The sequence below is a fragment of the Rosa rugosa genome, chromosome 7, assembly GCF_958449725.1.
Source record: "Rosa rugosa chromosome 7, drRosRugo1.1, whole genome shotgun sequence".
NCBI lineage: Eukaryota > Viridiplantae > Streptophyta > Magnoliopsida > Rosales > Rosaceae > Rosa > Rosa rugosa.
This window is the reverse complement of record NC_084826.1, coordinates 31,204,826-31,231,902: the sequence shown is the minus strand read 5'-3', so window position 1 is coordinate 31,231,902 and position 27,077 is coordinate 31,204,826. Positions and strand designations below refer to the sequence as shown.

Genomic DNA, 27,077 nt, shown 5'->3' with positions numbered 1-27,077 from the left:
AGGCTGGTTCTTTTCAATGTTTCATCAATTATAAGTGACAACATTTCCCATATTCAAGTTTGGTTCAGTTGGCAAAGTGGTTGGTTATTTTCCTAGTGACCTTAGTTCGAATCTTGTTGACAGCATTTTCCTCCCCCATTTTCTTCTTTTGTTCCTTTGTTATTATTTTTTTTCTCTTTCTCCATGAAGAGCTCCCTTCTTATTTCCTGCTAAAATTTTCTTGCCTATTTTTTTTTCTCTCTTTCCCGATTTTCTTATAACAATTTCTATTAACATTTCTTTATAATTTAGTCTCAAAATTTTTACAAGCATTATTGATGGGGGAAAAAAAAAATCTTGGTAGCAAGCCTTAGATTAGCCCACCCCAAATTTGCATCCTGGATCCGCCACTGTATGTGTTCATGTGTTGGTCTATGTCTAATGAATTCTCAAGTTCGATTGTTACAAGCATACAGTTTGCAAAGTTTTAACTAAAGTTAGAGTGAAAACTCAAAATTGGGTTATTTTGGTTCTGAAGAATTGGGAGCTCCGACCTCCAATGAATTTGATCGGATCTGATCTGCATCACAAGAGGCCAACTGCACGCCTTTTCGACCTCGTCTTTGTCCATGCTGAAAGGAAATTGATTTAGATGTCTGGATTTCAGATTTAGAGTGCCAGATACATTCATTGTGCTCAATCGATCCATTTTTCTTAAGATCTAAAAGCCATTTGTTCTGATTATAGAGATGAAACAAATCTATTAGCTATTTATTTATTTTTTTGTTACAATCCGGAGGCCATGGACATGGGTGAAGTTTTCCAAGAAAGAACAAAAAATAATGAGAGAAATTCTTATGTAGGGTAGACGTGCCACATGTCTGGTAAAGCTAACCAATCAGTGTACATGTAGAGGGATATTTTAGGTATTCACTTTAATAAAGTAAGGATAGTTTAGGAACAAACTTAAAATTTTCTAGATTTTGATTGAGTAGTACCATCGCCACGTGGTACATTTGTCCTATGTAAGAATTTATCGGAGAGATGAAAAGGTTGGAAGAACGATAGATCTTGACGGAATAACGTCGTTAGCCTTGGAAAAGCCCAAACTTATTAGTCATTAAGTGTAATTTGATGACGTGACTCATTAATGACCTTCAGATTTCTAATTATCTCTTGTAAACTGCATCTCTTTCCAAGATCTTACTAAAAGGTAACTGGAGAGTGCTAGGCTCACACTTAAGTGAGTGTGTGTAAGCCACATTCAAACATGTGTCAAGTTTTCATGATTTTCTAATATTAAATTACACATTAATTGAAAAAGCTGTTATGAGTTTATTTTCTTCCATCTCTACCCTGAGTCAATTTCCACAACATCGATCATGAACCAGTGTCATAACCTCCTCGGCGCTCTTTGCCAGCGTGTTCTCGGCTATTTGCTCTCACCGATCCGACAAGTCTTCAGAAAAGCTCACCAACGCCTACTCCAATAGCTTGTCCTCCAATCGAGTCCACCAAGCCGACGACTGAGTCCAATCAATGGTGGCACCCTTCGATTCTGCGTCGTTGTTCTTCTTGTCACCATCATTGTCTACGCCGCCGCTGTTTGAGCCCAAAAGTAATTTTGGCAAGATCCTTTAGTGGATTTAGCATAGTGGACCGATACCTGCGGCCCAAAAATAAGTCTGCTTGGGATTGGGTTACAGCTTCACCCATTCCGAAACTCATAAGGAAAACGAGCCCTTATGGGAGTCAGGTAGCAGAGATTGAATAGGAAACTTCAATCAATAATCCTTCTATGACAAGGAGCAGTCGAAACCCTAGGTATAAATACCAGGTTTCAAGGACAAATCAAAGACAACTCTCAAATCAACTAATCTCCACGATTATCAAGCCTCCCCGGAGCAAACCTTCAACCTCGTTGAAACCCGGCGACCGTGCTTCCAGTCCTAGTCTCTCTAAGAGCCGACTTTTAAGTGCTACTGCCACCTATACTACCAGCGAAGCAAGGGTAACGCCCTCGCAACCCAGCGAAGCTAAAGTCACGGTTTAGCAAAACCCGTGCTTTCTCCAAACTTCCCAGTGATTGCTCTGCTTAGTCTACAACACTGAGTATCGATTCGGTGTCGCGAAGAGATCACAACCAAAGCCCTTACCCGTAAGGCAAGAAGTCCTTTTTCGGAAGGCAGAGAAAAGAGCCTTGTGACGAGGTTGGTGCTCTCCTCGTCCACAACGCTTGAAGAAGAAGTCAGGTCAAGGGACTCCCCCGACGACTGCACCCCACGGTGCTGGCACGCCCGCGCAATCACGCTCAAAAGAGACAGTTTGCAAGCCAACTGGTTTTTGCGTCAAACATTTTGGCACGCCCAGTGGGACCCATTGCATAACGTTTCTTCGCGAACGTAACCATTGGGAAGTCAAGCGAAAACCCTTACCAAAAGGTTTACGCTAACTGTCCGAAGCACAAGACCTCCAGTTACAGACCGCATTCTCGCGCGGATTGTCGTGGTCTTTCTGAAGAACAAGTGACACGAAGATTTTCTTGCTCCTTCCAATCATCAAGCATGTCAACTGAACAAGGAGAAAACCAGGCGCCCGCTACTGAGGGGCAGAACGTCACTACGAACCAGGTAAGTGAGCCTGGCAACAGTGTCGTCTCAAATACAGGAGGCGTGACAAGAGAGGCCTTTGTGCCTACCCCCATCCCAGAGGGAACACCCTTCGAAGAGCAGTTTGCGATCATCTTGGCTGATATTGACAGACATCGAAAGATAATAGCTGATGATTTTGATAAGGCAGACGCACGGGCAGAGCGGCGCATGCGCGAACTGGACCAGCGCGTGGCCCAGCTGGCTGATGAGACAAAAAAGGAAGCGATTGAGTCTAGAGCGCAAGCCAGAAGAATCGTTAAGGAGCATACTCAGCAACAAAAACAGGTCGTGGAAGCCATCACGAACCAAACCAAACAGACTGCGTCAGATTTGGCAGGTCTTATCAAAGATGGTTTTAACCTTGCGACAGAAGTCGCCATGAAGAGAGCTGAGTTGAACCAGACCAAAGAGGTATTAAGCAAAGCTTTAGGGGATCCTAATGCCATCCTTAGTTCGCTTGGCCAACCCTCTGGCTCTGGCAAATATATACCTCCTAATGCTCGTGAAAAAGGTAGCAGCAGCATGGCTACACCTTCTGTAACGACCACTGCTGCGGCAGCCAAGAGTAAGGAGAAAGCCCTGGTAATCGGCGGTAGCAAAGAGAAGACCACTCAGTGTGGACAAACTACCTCCTCAGTTGGACAGAAAAATCAAACCTCAAAGGCCAACGAGCGTATCTCGTCCGATTCTGCCGCATTCGTGCAATATGACAGTGATGGGGTAGAAAATATATATGAAGAGCTGACAGGAGACTACTATGGCATTGATCTGGCTGGCAATCCGATCAAGATAACAGCTCTAGTCAAAGAGACCGCCGTGCCAGCAATGACTCTTCAACAATCTGCGAATCCCCGGACTATTCGTCTAGGGGAGCGAACAGAGCGAACAACGAATACTATCCAAGCCATACCATTGCAGGCTGCTCGCCAGAATGTGGCGATACCTCCTCCTCCTGGTCCTGAGTTTGTGAGGCGTGAAGAGGTTGAGGAGATGATCAAGCTGGCTAACCCTAGGGCCCAAATGGATGGGGTCTATGAGGGACCTTTCTCGCCACATATAATGCTTGCGCCTTTTCCTAGGGGCTACAAGAATATTATATTTTCTACTTTTTCAGGAGAAGACACTGAGAACGCGGCAACCCATCTGGCCATGTTTAGGTTGCAATGCGGCCAGTATCAGAATGATGACATTCTCAAGTGCAGGATATTTGGCACCTCTCTTTCTGGAGCAGCCTTTAGATGGTTTTCCAAACTCCGACCAGGAACAGTGGTCGATTGGCCAGCAATGGAAAAACTCTTCCGAGAAACTTTCGGAGCCATTGAGCCTGAGGTTGATTTGGCTTCTCTTACTCAGATGACCCAGCAGCCCACCGAATCTGCTGTCGCATATCTTCAACGCTTCCAGATTCAGAAAGCCAAACTGAGTGTGATCCTGCCTGAGAAGGAATTAGTCAAGTTGGCAGTCAAAGGTTTGGAACCACGCCAGCGAAAGAAACAACATGGCACCATGATCCAATCAATGGGAGAACTTATCACAGAGGTAGGTAGCTTTGAGCATCTCCTCAGAGAAACCGATGCCAGGAAGAATGCGTCCAAATGGACATACGTGCCAAGGAAGCATCGCACTGTAGCAGCTTTGAACTACCAGCCGACCACCTATGATCCCTACTACCACCACTAAGAGGAAGACGTGTTCGAAGATGAAGATGAAGAGGAGAATGACGTCTCCACGTTAGAATTGACAAGTAGGAAGAACTCAGCCCTCAAGCAGTTAAATATATCTAAGGAACCTGTCAAACTCAAGTCTATGGCTTTCACCAAACCTGAATTCGCGACATATACGTATGATGCCAATAAGGCACATGAGATTCTAGATGAGATGATCGCCGCGAAGATGGTGAAGACAGACTTTGGCCCTTTTCCGAGACCGGATCAGCTGAAAGGAAAGAAATATTGCAAATTCCACAACTTGTGGAACCATAATACAGCTGATTGTGTGAAGCTAAAGGACCAAATTCAGGTATGGCTCAAAAATGGTAGCTTGCAGGTAGAGCCTTCGGCGGCCGCGACAGCACTTGTAGATTTGAACCCCTTTCCGGATACCGGAGTCGGTATGGTTGATGTGAACTGGCCCAAGAGGAACCAGAGGAAACCAACCCTGGATTTGACTACAAAAGGGAAGGAAGAGAGGGATGAAGAGGAGGAAACCCCTGTAAAGAAGAAAGCTAAGCCCATCAGCGGGGCCTCACCAGTGGTCCTTTGCTCGCGATGCAAAGAAGAATGCAGCATCCAAGTGTTGCACGCAGAAGTCGAGCAGACATTTCGTTTTGGTTCTCTCCCGCCAATCAAATGGGCTTCACCATCACGAAATTATCAGCCTTCTAGTCCACAGGCGAGAGATGAGGTAAGGTCACCACTATCCCCAAAAGATTCCAACTTATTCAAGAAGTTGAAAGCGGCCGCGGCCGATCAGAAACAAGAAGGACGGGTTTGGAGTGGACATAAAGATATCTTAACCAAGCCTTACATTCCACCTGCCTCAACATCCGCTATCAAGGAAGGCAAATGGTACACCAGAGAAAAAGGGAAAGCAGTGGAAATCAGCCCTTCCAAGAAAAGGAAATTGCAGCGTAGGTTTGGAGAAGCCAAGCGCGCTTTAGAAGCTCTGGATCAAGCCGTCGCAACTGGTTAAATCTCCTGAGCAATATCAGAAGGAGATGGAGGCATTAGCTGCTAAGCCATTGGTGGCTCCTCGCAGCTTTCAAAAGCAGGCGCGCTCAGAATCAGGGGCTTCTAAGCCTAGTGTTTTCTGTAAGGTCACGATAGAAAGGACACCTCCGCCAGCTAGGAAAGACAGCTCGCCAACTAGGCGGCCACATGTCAGGCGCAGTTTGTTTCGAGAGGAACAAGAAGCCAAACCTTTCAGTTTTTGAGAGATTGGGGGGCAAGGGCAACACTGCAGAAGCTTTACAGTGGAGACCTAAGAAAGTCCAAAGTCTGGTGGTCGCACCCCCAAAGGAGATACTTGCAGGGGAACAACGATCAAACCCGCCATTGGTGATGGCCGAGCTGCAGGAACAAAAACAGTGTGAGGTAAAAGGCCTTACAGAAGAATCATTGGTAGACCGGCTGGCGAAGCAGTTCAACACTGACATCCCGGTTGGGGAATCTAAGCTCAACTTGGAAGACGAAATTGAAGCGGTTGATACTTCTTGCAATATGGTCTATGTACTTCCCGCGAAATATGCCCTGCCAATAGCCGCGCATGAATGTGTGGAGAATGAAGAAGGTACCGACCAGCCCCTGCAGATTACATCGGCTGCAACAACACCTTTGGCAGAGGCAGTGGTTCTTGAGACTGAAGACGCCGATGGTAAAGTTTTCTTTATGAGCTTTACAAGACCAACACCCGCGATGGTCCAGCATATGCGACCTTTATATATCACTGTGGAATTTGCTGGTACTAAGGTCAGTAAGGTTATGTTTGACACAGGGGCCGCTGTCAATGTTATCACTACAAGAACCATGCATTTACTTGGGATCAAGAAAGAAAAGATCCAGTCTACATCCCTCACGCTGAAGAACTTCGCGGGGACAGTCACAAAAACCTTGGGCTTATTGTTTCTACGTATCAAGGTAGGACCAGCAGAGGGAGTTTATGCCTTCTTTGTGACAGATTGTTACGTGGCCTATAGCGCCATACTAGGACGCGACTGGATTCACCAGAGCTATTGTGTTCCTTCAACTCTCCACCAGGAACTAGTAATGTGGAACAAGGTAACAGATAAAGCTGAGGTGATTAAAGCTGATCCTCGTCCATTCCCAGTCTCCGCGAACTATGTAGATGACAGGTACTACTTGGAGCCAATCACTCCATTGCAGGTTAGTGGCATCGATAACAAAGGCCGCCCCACAGGGGTGACGGCCTCTGAATTGGTACAGTGGGGGCTAACGCTCGCAAAGGAAGGCTTGGAAAGGCCTGGCCACACTGTGCCCAAACCCTTAAACAATTAATGGATTACGACCTTCCAGAGGAAGGGATAGAGGCCCTCCACTCGCTGTACGAAAGACTATCCTCGTACTTGGTGGAAAAAGAGGCCTATGATCGAATCGCGACCTTAGAAATCATAAACGAGGAGCTCTCTAACCAAGAACAGGACGATGAAGAAGAGATTCAGCTGGCTCCGGCAGCGCTAGATGATACTCCCCCAAAGGTCAGGGACCCTACCGAGAAGGTCAATCTTGGAACAACAGATGAGCCTATGGAAGTGGCCATCAGCGCTTACTTAGAGCCTAGCGAGAAACAGAGGCTTATTGACTTATTACTGGAATTCCGAGATTGCTTCGCGGAGAAATATGAGGACATGCCCGGCCTATCACCGGACTTGGTATGCCATCAATTGCCAACACTCCCTGACAAGAGGCCTGTAAAGCAAGAGCCGCGGTGGATGAACTCTGAGACCCAAGTTCTGGTCAAAGAAGAAGTTGAAAAAATGCACAAGTCAGGCATTATTAGGGTGGCCAAATATAACCAGTGGCAGTCCAATATAGTGCCAGTCCGAAAGGAGAATGGCAAGATGAGGGTCTGCGTGGATTACAGAGACCTTAATGTCGCTACGCCTAAAAGACGTCTACCCCATGCCGGTCGCGGATATGTTGGTAGATGCAGTGGCCGGACATGAATTGTTGTCCTTCATGGACGGCACCGCAGGATATCACCAGATTTCGGTCGCGGAGGAAGATAGACACAAGACCGCGTTTCGCTGCCCAGGGTTCGCGGGAGTTTTTGAATATGTGGTCATGCCTTTCGGTTTAAAGAATGCGGGGGCAACGTATCAAAGAGCCATGAACCTGATCTTCCACGACATCCTTGGGAAGATCCTAGAGGTTTATATCGATGATGTAGTCGTCAAGTCTAAAAAGCGAGGAAACCACATCACGGATCTCAGAAAGGTTTTCGAACGCATGCGGCTGCACAAGCTCAAGATGAACCCCGCTAAGTGCGTGTTTAGAGTCTAGACAGGAGATTTTCTGGGCTTCATCGTCCATCAAAGGGGTATTGAGGTTCCTGAAGATAAGGCAAGCGCAGTCATCAACGCATCTTCCCCGCAAACAAAGAAAGAGCTACAACGTTTGTTGGGTAAGATCAACTTCCTGAGACGTTTTATATCTAACTCTGCAGGTAAAATCCAGCCTTTTTCTCCACTACTGAGACTACAAGGACAGAATGAGTTTGTGTGGGAACCTAAACACCAAGAGGCTTTTGACAAAATTAAGGCCTATCTGGTGAGCCCGCCAGTACTCGTTCCACCTAGAGCTGGATTTCCATTAAAGCTGTATATTTCAGCAGCTGAGGCTTCCATTGGCAGCCTACTCGCCCAGGATGATGAGGAGGGTGTCGAGCATGCCATTTTTTACCTCAGTCGGACACTGACGGATTGCGAAACCAGGTATACTCCTATGGAAAAATTGTGTCTTACATTGTACTTCTCAGCATGCAAGCTGAGACACTACATGTTATCCTTTACCACGTGCATTATCGCTCAAACCGACCTGGTTAAGTACATGCTGTCGCGACCTATTCTGAGAGGTCGTATTGGCAAGTGGGTGCTGGCCCTATCCGAATTCTTGCTACAATACGTTCCATAGAAAGAAGTAAAGGGACAAGCCATCGCAGACTTTCTAGCACATCACGCTATGTTGGATGTGCCCACAGTAAAAGAGTTAGAGATAGCGACCGCAAACATAACTTGACCGGGCTTGGCGCGCATTCCAGAATACGCTTTATGGTATCAAGCCACAGTCTCCCTTCAACCCTGGGTATTATTTTTTGATGGCTCACGAACGGACACACTAGCAAGAGCAGGGATTGTTCTGGAAAACCCAGCGGGCGATCGTTTTTCTTATTCTTTCCAATTGGAGTTTAGGTGCACCAATAATCAAGCAGAGTATGAGGCCCTCATTATTGGCCTAGAGGTGTTACTGGAGCTAGGAGTAAGAGATGTCCAAGTACGCGGTGATTCTTTGCTTGTGATAAATCAGCTGCAAGAGAAGTACAGATGTGTGAGTTGTTTACTCGTACCATATTTGAATCGCGCCATTGAACTTCTCGACCAATTTGATGACGTGGATTTGGAATACATTCCTCGCGAGCGCAACTTTGCGGCTAATGAGCTCGCTCAGTTGGCTACCGGCATTACTTTGAAATATGGGGTTCGCGAGCGCATTCTAAAAGTCGAGCGCCGCACGCTACCTTCGTGGATCGCGAGGCCAGATTCTCCAGATGAACCAACGGTGGCGGCATTAGATCCCATTGATGTGGACTGGCGCGATCCGTTAATTGCTTATCTCAAACAGCCAGATCCCACTACAGACAGAAAGATACGTTTTTTGGAACTCAACTACTTCCTCAGAGGCAACGAGTTGCGACGACGCGGAGAAGATGGCATAGACTTCCGGTGTGTGTTTGGTCGCGAAGCCAAACGCCTTATGTGCGAGGCACATACAGGTGTATGTGGAGCCCATCAAGCAGGTCCAAAGATGCGTTGGCTCATCAGGCGACATGGATATTATTGGCATAGTATTTTGAAGGACTGTATCTCATTCGCGAAAGGCTGTCAAGATTGCCAGGCTCACGGCCCAGTCCAGCATGTTCCCAATATTCCCATGCAGCCTATTATTAAACCTTGGCCCGCGAGAGGCTGGGCATTGGACTTGATTGGAATGATTCATCCTCATTCGTCACTCCAACACAAGTTCATCATCGTCGCTACTGATTTCTTCACTAAATGGGTGGAAGCTGAGCCCTTGACAGAAGCCTCTGGAGCAACCATTCGCCAATTCATTTTTCAAAATATTATATGCAGGTTTGGCATCCCCGAAGTTTTAGTATCAGACAGGGGGGCAGCGTTTATGGGTGGTGACGTAGAGCAGCTCGTCAATGACTTGGGCATACAGTTTCTCCACAGCACACCTTATTATGCTCAATCTAATGGTCAAGCAGAGGCCAGTAACAAGATTATCATCACCCTACTGAAGAAGATGCTTGTTGCCAACCCTCGCCAATGGCACGAGACATTGTATGAAACGTTGTGGGCTTACCGCACTTCCAAGCGGGCTCCTACTGCCACAACGCCCTATGCCCTCATGTTTGGTCACGACGCGGTGTTACCTTTGGAGATCAATGTTCAATCCCTGCGAGTCCAAGATCAGCATCATTTGATTGGTGAAGACTACGTCCAGGCTATGTGGCAAGAACACGAAGACCTTAACGGGCAGCGCTTGGAGGCTTTAGACAATTTGGTAATGGAAAAGCAACGCATTGCTCGCGCCTACGATAAGAGAACTCGCGGCTGCAGTTATAAAGAGGGCGAGCTCGTTTGGAAGGCCGTCCTTCTCTTTGGAGAAAAGTTGACCGGTCGTGGTAAATGGACACCGCGCTGGGAAGGGCCCTTTGTGATTCATAGAATTCTAGAGCGCGGGGCTTTTCACCTCAAAGATTTGGATGGTGACCTTCACCTCAACCCTATCAACGGAAGATTCTTAAAGAAATACTACCCCAGCGTTTGGGAATTCAAAGATCCCCCAGCTTCTTCAGTAGCTGGGACAGGGGGGCAAGCATAGTGTCCTTTGGTTCGCATCATCCCTGGTACTTAGGCCTTTTTCTGTGGCCTCACTCGCATGTCTTCGCTCCACCTAAGAACACTAGGGGGGCAACACTCTATGCATAAAGGCCATTTCTGTGGCCATTTCTGGCAATTTGTGGAAATTTTTTAATTTTTGTACATCTTCGTTCAATATCCTTGACAATATGTGTTAGGTATATGTGTAAGGGCTTATACCAGAGGCCTTATTATATCATAATCTTTAATAAAACTCAGAATATTTCATTCATAAAGTGGCTTTGCGGCCAAAGGCAGTACAATGTGTTCTAGAAATTACATTTACGATATACAAAGCCAAAAGTGGCTCCAACCTATAAGGAGTTCGGTTCTTCTAAGAGTCTTTGCATATTGCGGTAGGAAGAGGCGGTGAGATGATCACTTTTACTCTTCCTCTCTTCACCCACATCTCTTGAGTCCGAGCTGCAGCTGCTATTGTCTGTACTCTGGAAGAAGAGCGAAGGACATAATCTATCGCAACCCTTCCAGTTGGTTACCTTCCGGGATGGAGGTGGAATCAGCGCTTGAATGCAGCCCAGTTGCCTCATCTACCTCCAGGGGAAAAACAGAAGTCGGTGCGTCAGCCCCCGGAGGTAAACCGCGAAAGAAGAACGATCGGCCCAGAGTGGCCTTCCGCCCTTCTTCCTACTGCTCCACGCGAGGAAATCTGAAGAGAGGGACTCCCCAGAATATGTGCCCCGCGCTAGGAGCTCCTCGGGTTCTTCAGCCTATCCAAAACCTAGGATGTTCCATCCAGGCTTTCGTAAACCAAAGACACGAGGTTGCCTGAGATTAGGCCATAAGACCTACCCAGGCAGTGAGATTAGGCCATAAAACCTAAGGTCTAGAGGCTAAGGGCAAGATCGTGAGGAGAAGACTTGAGAAATAGGAGGAAGAGGAGAAAGGCTTGCAAAGTCATTTCTGGGTAAGCCATGTTTGCGCAAGTTTTCACGTCTCCAGAGTATTGATATTTATAGAGGCCTGCCTCAGTGGCCTCAACCCTTTGATATGGGCAGTTGAAGAAGATTCAACGCCATCAACGGGAATATCAATAGAATTCAATGCTGAGATCTCGGAAATGAACGAAATTGAATATGCGTGGACGAGAGAGCGGTCTCCAAGGAGGTAACTGCTCCATTTCGAGATTATCTTTTCGAAACTGTTTTGCGCAGATAAAGCAAGTTTGAACAGAGTTATTGCCTACGAGATAAACGAAATTTGGGCCAACAAAGTGGGCTAAATAATTAATTTATTGGTAGTAATATTGTTCATAGAAATTAATGGGCCTGATACTAGAGGCCTAGAGGCCCAAAAGTCTTCGGCCGACATGAGTTAAGCGAAGGAAAAGTTCATCCAGGCGAAAGCTGGCATCAACGGCAGCTTGTGCGGCCTGCTGGGTTGTTACACGAGCTTGGGCCAGTTCATGGGTTAGCGTCTCGAAAGCAGCAAGGGGCTGTTCCAATTGAGGTTCCGCGTGAGCAAGCCTAGCCGTCACATCAGTTGATTGGGCTTGAAGAGCTTGAATCTGGGACCTCAGATGGTTCCTCTCGAGCGTCAGATCCCTGATGAGATTAGCCTGGTCACCCAAGAAATCACGCGCAGTGTCCGTTTGTTGAGTAAGGGTCTGATAGTGTGTTTCGGTCTGCCTAGCTTGCGCGGTCGCGACCGCCCTCTCATTCAGCCCTTGGGGGAGATCTTGCAGCAGTTGGTCAACCTCTTGAAATTGATCTTCAGTGATAGCACCCTCGCGAAGAAGTACCCTCAGATACTCAAAAACTCTCGCGGGTGCGCCAAGCATCAGAATATCAGGGCCTAGGAGGCGACGAAGACCTTATCTGGCAACATCTACGATCCCAGGTGGGGTCACCTCGAGTATACGAGCTAACCGTTCTAAAGTGGACGGAGGCGATTGCTCAGCGATAGGGGCTTCAAGAGGCTCTGCGACAGGTACTGCCTCTGGCACTGGTTCAGGGGGTTCTCCTAATTCCCCGGCTTCAATGGCTTGGGGGGCATGGGGGGCAGGTTCCTGACCAACCACATTGAGAACAGGTTCAGCAGGATTCTCGGCCGCTATCTCTCTGGCTACCGCTTCTTCGTTTGGAATAGCATTTGGATCCTCGAAGGAGACATGGTCAGAATAATTAAGCCAGGGGTTAATGTTAAAACATTTTGTCAAGAAATATACCTCTTCAACAGGTGGCTCGCGGAGAATTGTTGTTGGCACTGGTTCTTGAGCAACTGCACGAGAGGCTGGAACTGAATCAGGCGTTGCTTGTCCCAGAAGGAGGGTTGCAACGGGTTGCTCGCGGGAGGTGTCCGGGAGCGACATTCTTTCTTCGACCTCAGGCGAGCTGTCATCTATGACCTATATTGGGACCAGAACCAACTGCATGTTGTTTGCAGCATCAATTGGGGAGAGAGGATTATTAGAACCATTTGGCTCTTGGACTTGCGAACCAGATGCACCTCCGCCAGCAGTAGAGGATCCTTCCCCAACTTGCCTTGATGACCTACGACGAACCTGCAGAGGGAGAGCGTTATAGAGTCACACATAACAAAGCAAAACATCAATGCTCATTTTATAGGAGTATTACCAGTCGATCAGCGATTGGCTCATCTTCTACCCATGGATCAGTCCGGGGATCAGCGCGACTGCATTTACGGGCTAAAGCGGCAGCAATCTGTCAGGATTAAAGTGAACTCAAAGTAAGCTTCGAAGAAGTTGTCAAAATTATGAGATTTTAAGACAAAATCCTTACAGTTTGTGGGTCGTCATCATCAGAGGAAGAGTCTTCGCCTTTCGGCTCTATTACTTTTGCTTTTTGCTTGGCAGCCTGACCCGTGGATGGAGAAGCGTCCACTGCGCGATTGCCCGTTGACGGTATACGTCCCTGTTGAAAACTTTGAGTTAGGAAAAAGAGTCAGAGAGGAAAATAATTAAGAGAACAAAGAACATTCCAAGGCAATTACCTCTGGAGGGGGCTCGCGAATTACGATCCCAGCATGGACCGACTGCGGGGCTCGCGCGGGTCCCGGAGTTGGGTCAGGTGGCGGAGAGGCTGCTTCGTCTTCAGGAAAGCGAGCGAGTACTTCAGTATCAGCGTCGTAAGGATATCTCAATTCTTCGAAAATGGTCGCGAAGAGCTCGTCGTCCCTTTGCCTCCAGCAATAGAAAGAGACTTCCTTCCACCATTGATCATAGTCTTCAGCGGTCCCATCCACGGGGACGATGTTACTAGCCCAGTCAGGGAGATCAACCAGTACAAGCATGCTTTGTACTGGTGGAGGCCCAGTCAAGGGGCCAATTCTGCGACAAGAGGTATTGTAATTCCAGGCATCGTAGAAGGGAAATGGCACCAATTGGATAAGACCAAACTGGCGAGCAAAATGGTTGGGAGCGTAAAGCTCATAACTAAGTTCATTAGCAGCAAGCCTAATGTCTGAGCAAGAGATTGCGCGGCGGAAAGCCAAGCGCGCGCGATCACTATAATTAGGAGCCCCAGGGAGGAACCCATTTTCAAGAGGAGTAGGGAATCTCCTATTGAGTACTAAATCGCAGTAGGGCATTTCGTGCAGGAGGTACAAATATGAGAAACACTCAGAATAGGGTGGGGATGTGTACTTCGTCTCACGACAGAGCCATTGACCAAGGAGGGCGTCGGCTGGTGGTAGCAGTGAAATGTCGTCGCGGCGAAAGAATGGAAAGTAAGTTTGAATCCAGAAGTCAAGGATCCAAAAAGGGCCAGAAATGCTAGTCTCGAAAGGATGCATGGTGGCCTGGTATAGAGTACGGTAGAGGGCACCCAACACTGGTTGTCCTAACCCCACGCGGCGGCCGTTGTAGAGGGCTGTGGCCAGGGAAGTCCAAAGACCAGTGGGCTTATTGGCGGAGATACAGAAGATGAACTTGCAGAGCCAATACTCCAAAAAAGCAATGTCGCCAGTTGCATTGCGTTCTTTGCGATAATAGGCCAGCCATCGCGGATAGGAGCCGCTATGAGCGCTGCGACCAGTTTGGGCCATAGTTGATGCGAAGGTGTCAGATTCGAATTGGCCATGGAGGTAGGGCTCGCCATCAATGGGCAGTCCAGTAATGGTCAGAATATACAATAATGTAATACTCATTTGGCCAAATCGAAAATCAAAGGTGTTGGTGCCAGTATTCCAAAAGCAAAGAAAAGCCGCGAGTGGTGGGCGATTGCCACCGCGAGGAAGGCGAAAGCATAAATCAATAGTTTGGGTGATACCTGCCGCATTCCAGCGAGCCAAATCTCGCGCTCTCACTTCGCGATACTAGGAAAACTCATCTGCGCTAATTTTGGATGGCCAATGCCCTATGTTTGCTCGATGTTTCTGCGCGCCCCAACTACTGAAATCTCCAGGGGTCCTTCGGAGGACCTAAATGGGTCGACAAATAGGCAGGCTATAGAGGACGATAGCGTCGGCTGGGATGGAATCTCGTGGTGCCGGACCCAGTCCGGCGTGACGATTGGGAAGCCTGCGAAGCAGAGGTCTCTGGACGGAAGTATGGATATGACAGCGGGCACCAATGTTGGTTCCCCAAGTGTGAGCGACGTTCTCGTCTAGTTCTTCTTCCTGATCGATAATCATTTTCTTTGGGGGAGCCATTTCTGGGTTTCTGTGAGAAAGATGATATGGAACGAGAGGGTTTCTGGGTTTAGGAGACTAAAGAGTTTCTGATGTGACAGGTCTGAAGTGGCTGCGGGATTTAAATATGAGATTTTGTGAGGGAAGCGATGCGACGAAAAGACGTTTTGCCAAGCGAATAGACGCAACCCTCATTAATGACATCGTTTCGATCACCAGGCATGTCGTTTTAGTCCCCTTTAATCAGTTACGTTTTAGTGGGCCCGATTTCGGGGCCTGGGGGGCAATGTTTGAGCCCAAAAGTAATTTTGACAAGATCCTTTAGTGGATTTAGCATAGTGGGCCGATACCTGCGGCCCAAAAATAAGTCTGCTTGGGATTGGGTTACAGTTTCACCCATTCCGAAACCCATAAGGAAAACGAGCCCTTATGGGAGTCAGGTAGCGGAGATTGAATAGGAAACTTCAATCAATAATCCTTCTATGACAAGGAGCAGTCAAAACCCTAGGTATAAATACCAGGTTTCAAGGACAAATCAAAGACAACTCTCAAATCAACTAATCTCTACGATTATCAAGCCTCCCCGGAGCAAACCTTCAACCTCGTTGAAACCCGGCGACCGTGCTTCCAGTCCTAGTCTCTCCAAGAGCCGACTGTTAAGTGCTACTGCCACCGATACTACCAGCGAAGCAAGGGTAACGCCCTCGCAACCCAGCGAAGCTAAAGTCACGCTTTAGCAAAACCCGTGCTTTCTCCAAACTTCCCAGTGATTGCTCTGCTTAGTCTACAACACTAAGTATCGATTCGGTGTCGTAAAGAGATCACAACCAAAGCCCTTACCCGTAAGGCAAGAAGTCCTTTTTCAGAAGGCAGAGAAAAGAGCATTGTGACGAGGTTGGTGCTCTCCTCGTCCACAACGCTTGAAGAAGAAGTCAGGTCAAGGGACTCCCCCGACGACTGCACCCCACGGTGCTGGCACGCCCGCGCAATCACGCTCAAAAGAGACAGTTTGCAAGCCAACTGGTTTTTGCGTCAAACAGCCGCTAACCATCATCTTCTTCCTCAAGTCGCCGTCGCCTCTGCCGAGGCCAGTGGGCTCAGGCAGTAGGCCTTTCTTTTTCTTGGTCTTGAACTACCCCAAGGGTAAGGTCTTCACCATGGTCAATTAGACTGAAGCCTAATGTAAAGCTATGATCTTTGATCTTCATAAGTGGGTCTGTTTGAAATTTGATAACATGAGTTTTATGGGAAAAGAGAGAAGGATCTGTATGGTTTGATTCAGAGAGAAATGGGTGCCCAGAAAAGTTTTTTTTTTTTTTTTTTTCAATTAAGAAAAATAAATTACAACTCTGTGATGAGATTTTAGTGTTGGTGAGCAGAATCTGGTGGATGTGGTTTGGAGTTTGAGTGCATTTCAAAGGACGGTTGTTAAACTCAGCAAAGCAGAAAATCAAAGTTTGAAACTTTTGGCTAAAATATCTTGGTATTTTAACAATTATCAATTTGGCTGAATATATATACAAATTTTATCCAGACCGGAGTTCCGCTTTGAAATTAAAGTGTGAACTTTGAGTTTTGGGTAGCTTTTCGGTCGCATATCCACATTTTGACCGTTCAGTTTTTAGGTACTAGTGTATATATCATCTCTGCAAATTTTCAGCCAAATTGATGATCTTTAAGGTATCTAACTCGCATATATTTATGTATGTACACTATGCCAAAAAGGCCTTCAGACGACAGAACTGTTCTGTCGTCTGAACGAATAAAAATATGTCGTCTAGTACGGTGTCGTCTCTTGGGGGCATCAGACGACAAAAGTGTTCTGTCGTCTTATTTTTCAGACGACATAAAAAAATAAAAGTCTTGTGTTGTCTGATGAGTTTTGCATTTTGGGAACATTATGATCTGTATCTTTAAAAGCATTCAAACAACAGTTTTGTATTGTCTGATAAACAAAACAACCACAGTCTTTTGTAAATACTATTGTGTGAAGCGTACTTGCAAGACAGATATCTGGTTAATTGTATGGTCTGAATGCCCTTAAGTAAGAAATATGAAGACTCATATGTAGTGTCTTCTAGCATACAACAACAATTAAATGTTGTGCAAATTGACTTTAAACAACAATTATCTGTAGTCGTAAAGTGCATCAGAGGACAATTAAGTGTCGTTCTAGGGTAGGTTTATATGACATTTAAGTGTTGTGTGAAAGGTTTTGAAATTGTACTTATGTGATGTTGGGAAATGGTTTAGACAATAGATATCATATTCTTTCTGTTATGTCAGTCTCATTACAACGACAATTTACTGTCGTTTGAGGTTATTAAGACGACAAATATTTGTGGTCTGAATATAAAAAAGACCACTAATAGTACGTGTTTTATATTGTCTGTGATCAAGTTTAACCACACTTATTTGTTGTTGTTATACGCTTTAGCCAACAATTCCATCTAACTTATGTTGTTGTTTTGCCATTTAGACTACAATTTTCTGTCGTCCCAATGCCAAAAAGACAATAGACTTCTAATTGGTTTTTGTGTTGCTTTTGTGCAGTTGCAACCACACATTAGTGTGCTTTTGCTGTAGCTTGCAATTTGAGATAACATATATTAGTAGTCCTCTGTTACAATTGGTATGCATGCATTTTGGAAATTAAAATTGCCCATTCATGAAACCATAAAATCCACATCCAAAATCATTCATTGCAATTTCCATTAATCCACCATCGTCTCATGTACACAAACCTAATCATGAGCATCAGTTCAAAATGGCCCATATATACTAATCTGGAAGTCCAAATGCTTAATGAAGGAAGAACTTCTACTAGACACAAGTCAATAAAGGAACTAGCTAGCTGTACTGCTGTACTAGTTTCACGATCTGATCATGAATGGAATCACCCGAATCATAGAAGTGGTCATAGAAAACGGAAGGTATTCTGGGGTGCGTGAGCATATATGCATAACCCTGCAAATAATATGCACGTAGAATGAAGTTATTTGCTAGTGCTTTTAGTACCTTTATGTCTAGATAACTATCACATTGCTTGGAGTTGCAAGGCTTATTTAACTCAATTTTATGAAGAACTAGACCAGTGGATTATAATAGTATTCAGGACAAGAACACAATAATATCACTACAACAGGCCAACAACTAGAACAACATTTTCTTACCTCCATAATATGATTTGAAGGGAATGGCCAGTGAGCCTGCAGATAAAATGATTGTGAGGAGTGTAAAATTTCTAGTCAAGTGTAGGTTATAATGTTAAATTTCTAGTCTAGTGTAGATTGTGAGGAATGGGTTTACCTTGAATGATGAGTAACGTAGTGTTACAGGGAGGAATAGAGCAAAAACGAAAACACAGAAAAATCAAAAGAGTAGCCAAAACTAAAACCATCTGTAATTCACTTAGATCTATGAGGTAGTAAATCAAAGCCTCAAACTGCATATTAGGAGTCTGCAGAAAACACAGAAAAGCCAAGCAGTCAATATCAGATAATATCAACTTGGCAAATCCAAATATGTAAGAGAAAGGTACAAAGGAAACTTACTTTTTAGTAACTCTCTTGAGCAAGATCAATGAATTTTCTGCCAAAATATATGTCAAATGAACAACAATCAGTCAAAGTTTGAGGCTTATTGAGTAGCTATAATAACCAACCAGAAATGAGTGTATGATTTTCAGAACCATCATTACCTCAAGTATGTATGAACAATGGGATTTCCCATTTCAAATTTCAGAGATAGTCAACCTCCATCTTGATCACCTATACAATCACCAGAAAATTACATTTAGTATGAATCCTATTTATTACCATGAATAAGGGCTTACTAATTGATTACCTGAGATTCAACCACAAAGAAAAGACCAAATACCTGTTGTTTAGTGAATGTATTTTCAGTTATGTCAGAAAGCTCATCCACATTTGGAGAACTCAAATAAAGAAAAAAGATGCATACGATGATAAAGATAGAAACAGAGATCAATTAGCCACAATAAATAAGGAGCTCCTGCAGTAAACAGAAAACACCAAACTTGTTCAAAATCCAAGTTTTAGTCTCTTTTATTAATTGTTGCTATCATTCCCCTTAAATCTTTACCAGAAAGAAGAACCCAAGCAAGCAATCATTTTAAGCCCAGTTACTAACAATCATTTTGTCAGTACCATACAAATTCTTACTCATAGGAGATCTACCAGGTTTTGATCAAATAGAACATCAGTGAATGTAAGGAATGCAGAAAGGCATATATACAAAACCCATAACTAGCATCAGGAAATCATTTGAGTCATACGACTATGGTTTATTAAACTATTAATGAAAACAGAAAAATAATAGATGGATTAGGAACATTAAATTCCATGAGTATTTGGCAATCTAGCTCCTATTCATCCAGCACCAGTCATAAAAGTCCTTGCATGAATTTTCTGGTCTCATTACCATGGATTTCATGTGTAGCAAAGTAAACCAGTGTCATAAGCGAAAGTATCAAAATAACACTTACTATCTACTAACCAAATAACACAACTACCATCTCCAAAATTTGTTTACAAACGAAAATCAATATCCCATTTCTACTTTCCAATTAAGCATAATCCAGGTCTAATTTTATATCCAAACATAGCAGTCACAAGCACATCCTTTCCTACAACAAAACAATCTTTAAATCTAAACCGGCAGATTGAGCAAAGAGGTTAACATGTAGAGGAAGCTGAATTCTGTTATGCCTGTAAATATGAAACTAGTTACTGATTAGCATTCTCATATAGCAGCATTCACATCAAGTCCAGCAAATTACAATTCACCACCGGTTTTAGTTTTGCCCAAAGCATGGAGAAGTGTGAAAAGCTAATACTGCACTTAATTCATCCCAAAGAAACTAATGAATCCAAGAAACTTCTGGTTCCTTTCTTCCATACAATTTGTATTTCTTCTTTTGCTTGTAAGAAGGGATAAGAGTGATTTACCTTCGTGTTGAGTAAACCAAGGAAATCATCAGGCACTCCTTTGAATCTCCAGTAGATTGGAGCAACAATATTGATCATAGCAACCTCCACAGTCTACACAATCGATCTCAGAGGCCCCAAGTTCTTCTTCACGTACTCGTACAGATTCAGCACACACATCATCATGTAAATCACTGCCATCCTCAAAACCTTCAGGTGCTTCAACTCCTTCTGCAACAAAATTCAACCAAAGGAAGAGAATCAAAACACACCGTTTGGGATATAGAACAATGAAACTGAACCATAATCAATTTCTGGCTGCACAGTTTTTTAGAGACAATAAATCAAACAGTTCATCATCAATTTTGGAAAAGGCTCCATTACTAGACTCACCTTAGCTCTGCTTGGCCCAGCATTCATAGGCTCCATTCCCCAATGATCTCGTGCAAAAGAAATTCAGAAAAAGACCAAATTTGAGACAACTTAAAGTGTAACATTTAGGCAAGAACCGTTTGGCTTTGAGGATTTACGAAAAATTCATTTGTGCAACAATGGAGTTGAAATTTTTCAGAATGAAAGCTGACATATCAAGGTACGACATACTAAAATTTCAAACCAATCGAAGTTCAAGAAGTAAGGGAAAAGATGGATGCAAATAGACTGAACTGTCAGGTTTTAGAGAAATATAGCAGCAGCAAAGTCAAAATAGAAAATCCACCAAAAATTCATTTTACGACCAATTGACAAGAAATCAATTTTGAAACAACTATTGGAATGTCTAGTTCAATATATACAAAGACCATAGGTTAAATGATTCAAATAGAAGTTCAAATCTCAGCAGAAAATTAGAGGGTACACTAAAAATTCTGGAACTTTGCCAAAGCAGACCAGACTCAAAAGAAAAATCACTGAAGATTCATTATACATCGAAATAAGGTGAAACTTTCCAGATCATTTTTTAACTAGTAGAACAGAAATATATCAAAATTTCACGACATTTGGAGATCAGTAAGTAGGGCAACACAAAACTCAAATTTAACAGATCATCAGCCTTCTCAGAAAATTCAGCAAAGTTGTTTTAACCACAATATGAAGTTTTGATTTTAAAGTTGGTTTGTTTTAAGAGTAAACAAGAGAGACACAACAAAAAGAACTAGCTTACAAGCCAAAAGAATAGCTACTACATTAGAGAGTAAACAAGGGAATACAAAGAGGATGCATGAAGCATTACAACCCCATTTGGCTTTTCATATCCCAGGTAGTAACTAAACTAAACCATCTACGTACAATCTGGTTAGATGTTTGGGGTGTGACTCTCTGCTTGTCAAATTGCACTTAGAAATTGCAGAGGAAAACGTTCCAACACAATCACACCAATTACATACCAAATCAGAATCAAAGCTATAGAGAAAAGTTTACTTTCCCTACCTCAAGCCTTAGCTTGCAGCAGCTCATACAGCCAATCAACTGCTACAGCAAATAAAATTCCAGTTGCTAACACCCACTTTGTGACAGGACCCGCCCCGGATTTCACCCTGAAATCCAAAGTGGCCCTGCGGGGCCCACCTTAGAAGAAATTCTACCAAAAATTTGACAGAACTTCCCCTAAAATGGGCTACTCAAAACCTGTAGAAAGCATTTACACTTCTAAATCAAATCATCCATATACTCCTAGAGCCACCCTGCTCCCCAACTCAACATCAATCTCCGATTCACAAAACACAAACCTCAACTTGAAAAACATAAATCCCATAGGTAATCAGAGCAATTCTAATAGAAAGGTAAATAAGGGCAACCTAACTCAAAGGCAAACGCGGAAGCCATGCTGTTGACTATGCCTCAACTCCGTGTACGCCCGACCTCAACTAATTCGCCTGCAAACTGGGCATTTGAAACCGAAGGGCCCAGGGGAAAGTATTGAAAACACGTTTGTGTGAGTGGACAAAAATAAGCAATTTTAAACAAAAGAGATTTTATACTTTCCCACATTTAATTTATTAAAAAATCTCCCGATGCATGCACTGATTTAGGAAAACGAAACAAAAGGAGTTCCGCTCAAGAAAACCGACTAGCCCCGCTAGTCCCAAACAACTGAAAGGAAGGATGGAAACTCCGATACTCAACAGAATAAGACCAGTCCCGCTGGTTAAACGGAAATCAGACTAGGCCCCGCTAGTCATGTAATGATAGGATATGGGGAAGAAATATCACCATACGGGTAATGGAGCCTCCTAGGCTCTACCTACCCTCGACTGCCACTCACACACAGATTGTACGAGGAGGAGAACTAATAACCTCAACTTCCACTCACACATAGATTGTGTGAGGAGGAGAATATGACCTCGACTACCACCCACGTGAGGAGGAGAATAATCACCTCGACTGCCACTCACATACACAAAGTAAGTGAGGAGGAGAATAAGCTACCTCAACTGCCACTCACAAACACAAAGTCTGTGAGGAGGAGACCTAATCACATGACCCGCGTATGGTGAGGAAAAATCATCGAAAACCAGTAAATCCATGTAGCTTCCCCACATTTCTCACGAGATAGAAACCATATATGTATTCAACGACGTGACTCCGCACGCCAAGATTACTCTCAATCTCAAAATAATTAAGTGAGAAATAGAAATAAATCGACGGCGTGTCCCACACGCCCAAAATATTCTCAAATCCGTAACCGAAACCGGAAATTAGTATAAGCAAAATCCCATTTCCAAAAATCTCTCAAAATCCTTAATTAGGCATTCCCGATGCCAAAACCGAAAGTTAATAAATAAATGAGAAAATCCAACTCCATTGAAACTCATCTCGAGAATCTTCCAGGAACTTAAATCGGCAATTAGAAATATACTTAATTCCGGAAAATTACCTCGGAAATAAGCAATTTGTCAAATAATATTATAAATCATAATCAACCTTTGAAACTCATTATTGAAAGCAATTCCACGAGATAAACCGAAATCAAATTCCGAAAATCAATTCATTTGTTCAAAATGTAATATGATTAATAACTAGAGCATTATTTTAAGAAAATAAATGCATGCATCAATATTTAAAAATAAAAGTCCACTCACAGTACTATTCCGACGATCACGCATTCGTGTCCCGTCATCGAGCAATAGCTCGGTACGTCGTCATGTACACAATTATATTCCGTGAATAATTCTTCAATAATTTAATACGATTCCTAAAATCAATTCCTCATAATTACATCTCCCATTCTCCTCGGATTTAGCCCAAATTATACCACTAATACCAATTCGTGAATTTAAAGGTTCCAAGGCAGAACCGAGAGATATCCGACAGTCGGATTCTCGTAATTCGATAATCGAAACTCTAAACTTCAAAATTCATACTTAATTCCAAGTTTCTCCAAAAATTACCAAACTTCACATACAAGCTCTACACAATTTATAGAATTTATTGGGCTAAAAACCGGAATTAAAACAATGCCCAACACGCCTCCACGCTCCACCCACAGTGGCGGCGCGTGGGGCTCACGCGCCGGTGGCCACCACCTCCGATGGTCACCAAATTTCGGCAGCGCCACCTACTCATCAGACCCAACATTTTTCATGTTCACAACATTTTCCAATTTTAACTCGAAAAGCTCCAAATCGGCCGGTGAACACAAACCCAGAAAACCCAAGAACCCTAGAATCGGGTTCTGCTTGATTCTCCTTCTACACTGCAAATTGTGGCTCAAGGCTAGAGGCAAAACGATCCTTGGCAAAAACCGCGCCTTCGACAGTGATTTGGTGGCCGGAAACGGCCGGAATCGCCGGAAATCGACGAAACCTCCGTTTGGCTACAGTTAACTTCATGGCTGAATTTCGAGCTCCTCCGGTCGAGCCCCCGTAAAACACCACCCCAGGCGTGACAAGAAGGAGGAGACGAGCTTGCTGGTGCCCGGGTTCAGTCGTGGGTTGACCGGAAACGGAAGAATTCGAAGGAGAACGTAATCGGACCGAAGAGGAAGGAGTCGGGGGAGAGGAGAGAGAAAGAGCCAGCTAGGTTTCCAAAAATGGAAACTTACCACAGTAACTCGGCTATTTATAGAAAGTGACTATGAACAGTAACTGTGAACAGTAATTTTAATCTTTCGCTTATAACTTTCACATACGAACTCCGATTTAGGTGTATCACATGTCCACGGACTCAATTTAACGACCTCTACGACTTTCATGAAGAAAACTTTCTCAAATTTTGACCCAAACAAAAGTCAACAATTTAGGGCCACTAAAGTTACCGAAAAAGAGTAGAGGTAAAACAAATTGTCGTTTACTGTCCAACGACTAGTAAACCGGTGAATTTAGGTTCGGGACGTTATACTTTGTATTTCACAAATCCAGCCACCTATACCAAATTTACAACAAATCACACCCAAACTCTTGGAATGACTGAAACAGAACGAACTTACTTGAAAAGATAGGAAATTTGAACTTACTGGAGATAGCTGCATACAAAGAAGGATTTCAGTGTTCTCCACCAACCACTTAGCTCCATCCTTCATAAATCCCCCATAGCTGCTGTCAAACTCCTTTTTGAACATGAGCCGTCTAAAATTGCAATAAGCTTGTTCATATAAACTTTCTTGCATCGAACTATATGTAAATATTCAACAACATTTACATGCTTATATATCAACATGATCTAGTAGAAGAACAGCAATGCAATTATTGATAAAACCATGATTTTTTCAATACAAATCAGTTTTAATTGAAAGAAGAAAGAGTTCTTGTCAAACAACATGGAAATCAAAAGATTCAAAACCCCAACACATAAATCCATTTCAATCGAAGGAAAACCACAGCACTAAATTGAAGACAAAACCCCAATGCAGCTATATCCATTTCAATCACCCCATCCCCAAATAGAAGAAAAACCTAATCGAAATCAAACCCTAAAATTGAAATTTTGGATAATAAGCAAACCCAAAATCTGTAGATAAAACCCTAAAATCTATTGAAGATTGAACCCAATCGAAAAACTAAACTAAAAAACAATTGAAACCCTAAATTGCTTACCAATATCCGAATCGAAAATAGCTCTATTTGTTGCTGGAGAGCTCCATTAATCCAGATGCAAAAGATGAAGTAGAGACTAAGAAGAAGAAGGAGAGACAAAGAAGAAGAATCCAGAGAGTGAGAAGATGAAGGAGAGAGTGAGAATCGAGATCTGAGAGAGTTGAGAGAGAAGGAGAGAGGCTAGTGTTTGAGTTTTTCGTTTTCGCGGTTCTAACCAAGTCGAGTTGAGAGAGTTGAAGGACAAGAGAAAATGAATTTAATTGGGTGTCGAGGTCTATCTCTATATCAAAAAGCACAAGTCAAAATAACTTGAAAAATTTTAAAACAAGCTTCACACTTAAGACAACATTGAAATGTTGTCTGAATGTTGCAACATTTTTCAGTCAACTAGGGCTTGGCTATTTGAGAGGGAAAAGTACTTAATCAACTTTTGGATATCCCTCCAAATTTGAGATAGGAAATCACCATCTTCTACAACGACAAAAATGTGTTGTCTGAATGCTCACCATTTTTCCAAATTAAACCAATATGGTTTTAGTCTATATTCAGACAACAGAAACAAAAATTATGTCGTCTGAAAAACTCAGACGACATAAAACAATACTTATGTCGTCTGAAGGCCTTTTTGGCATAGTGGTAATATATGTATGTATATATGTATGTACATATATATATATATATATATATATATATATATATATATATATATATATATATATATACACATACATACACACAGAAGGGTTCGAAAGAGGACGTTCGTGAAATAATAAAACTGCGGACGAACGGTTTTCAGCCATTGATCGGTTTAAATGAAAACCAATGGCCCAGATGAGAAGCTTCCAATAACAATCGCGTCAAATAGTCTTGCACTTCAATCCCGACTCCTCAGTCTCATCCTCAACGACAAAACCAGAGTCACCGTCTCCAGTTCTCCATCCAAAATCCATGTCTTCCCACCATTGATGTTTGAAACTCGCCTCAGGTTGCACGATTGTCATAACCCATGCTTCGTTCTTTTTCTTTCTCTCACAAAAGTTGCAGTCCTCCGATGGTATTGACCTCCCTTGGAGTTTTCGCCCAAAAAATTGCAGGCTTGGAAGCACATATAGTCATCTAGGGTGTTTCTCGAGTATGGGTTCTCTCTTTTCTGATACTTTTGATTCCTAATTACAAAATTTAGGGGTTTTTTTTTTTTGAATCTTTTTATGCGAGTCGATCCATTGATGTATCTATTGACCTTAGTTTCTGTTGCTGCTATGTGTATGAATCAAGATTGCTAGTTGAGATTTCATTAACTGTGGAACTTCTATCACTTTATCTGTTTTCCAAGTGTGTATTATTTTCTACGACTTAGAGAGCTTTATGTTTGTTTCTTATTTTTGATAGAGTTCTTAGGGTTCATGGTCATTCTTCAATCGATGTTTATTTCTTGTTTTTGATAAGAGTTCATAGGGTTTGTGGTCATTCTCCGATCGATGAGGGAGCTATTGGAACTTGGTGGTTTCTAAAGTTGATTTCAGTAACTTTGTTGCAAATGATCCTTCTTTTAAGTTCATAAAATTTTAAGTATCTATTTTGCTCTACCCTTTTATCTCTTCCATAGAGTTGCTGGATCAAAATCTAATAACATTCAAATGTTCAACAAAAGAGAAAATGCACTGCTCCTTTGAATCTGCATCTGCGATTTGATTTATGCATATCAACTTTTTTACTGCTTGTCTTGTTGTGCCAATTCCTATTAAACTGAGTTTCTAGGAATTCTTGATATTCTTTTGATGAACTGTGACTCTGAACTTTACCAAAGAGCTACTGTACTGTTTCATGCTTCTCTACTTGCTTCAATAAATGTGTTTGCATTGCTCCTTTTTGTTGTAGTTCAATTGCATGGTACATTTGGACAAGTTTGATGGGTTTACATATTTATAATTAATGATTACTGAGGTTCGTGCAGCTGAAGTGGGCAATGTTCTTCCTAGCTCCAATGTTATGTGGATTTGAAACTTTGACAACCTGTATGATGGTTCTTTCTCCTATCACTACAAAAAAAAATTCAATTGGCCACGGCGCAAGGCCGTCGCCGAAAGCCAAATTGCCGTCGCCAATGACCAACGACGACGGCTAGGCGACGGCAATGTCGCCGATGTCGTTGGTGGCGTCGCCATTGCTATTGGCGACGGCAATTTGGCCGTCGCAT

At 43.4% G+C, this 27,077-nt stretch overlaps 1 long non-coding RNA gene across 2 annotated transcripts; it reads right to left on the bottom strand.

Moving 5' to 3' along the window:
- Positions 1-17,584: 17,584 nt before the first annotated feature.
- LOC133719911 (uncharacterized) lies at positions 17,585-18,522 on the bottom strand. Of its 2 annotated transcripts, XR_009851539.1 has the most exons (4): positions 18,453-18,522; positions 18,208-18,358; positions 18,072-18,107; positions 17,585-17,865 (listed from the first exon to the last, which is right to left on the bottom strand). It is a non-coding gene; the product is annotated as an uncharacterized LOC133719911 (long non-coding RNA). The 2 variants fall into 2 exon arrangements; XR_009851538.1 differs by having other exon boundaries at positions 18,208-18,516.
- Positions 18,523-27,077: the final 8,555 nt, after the last annotated feature.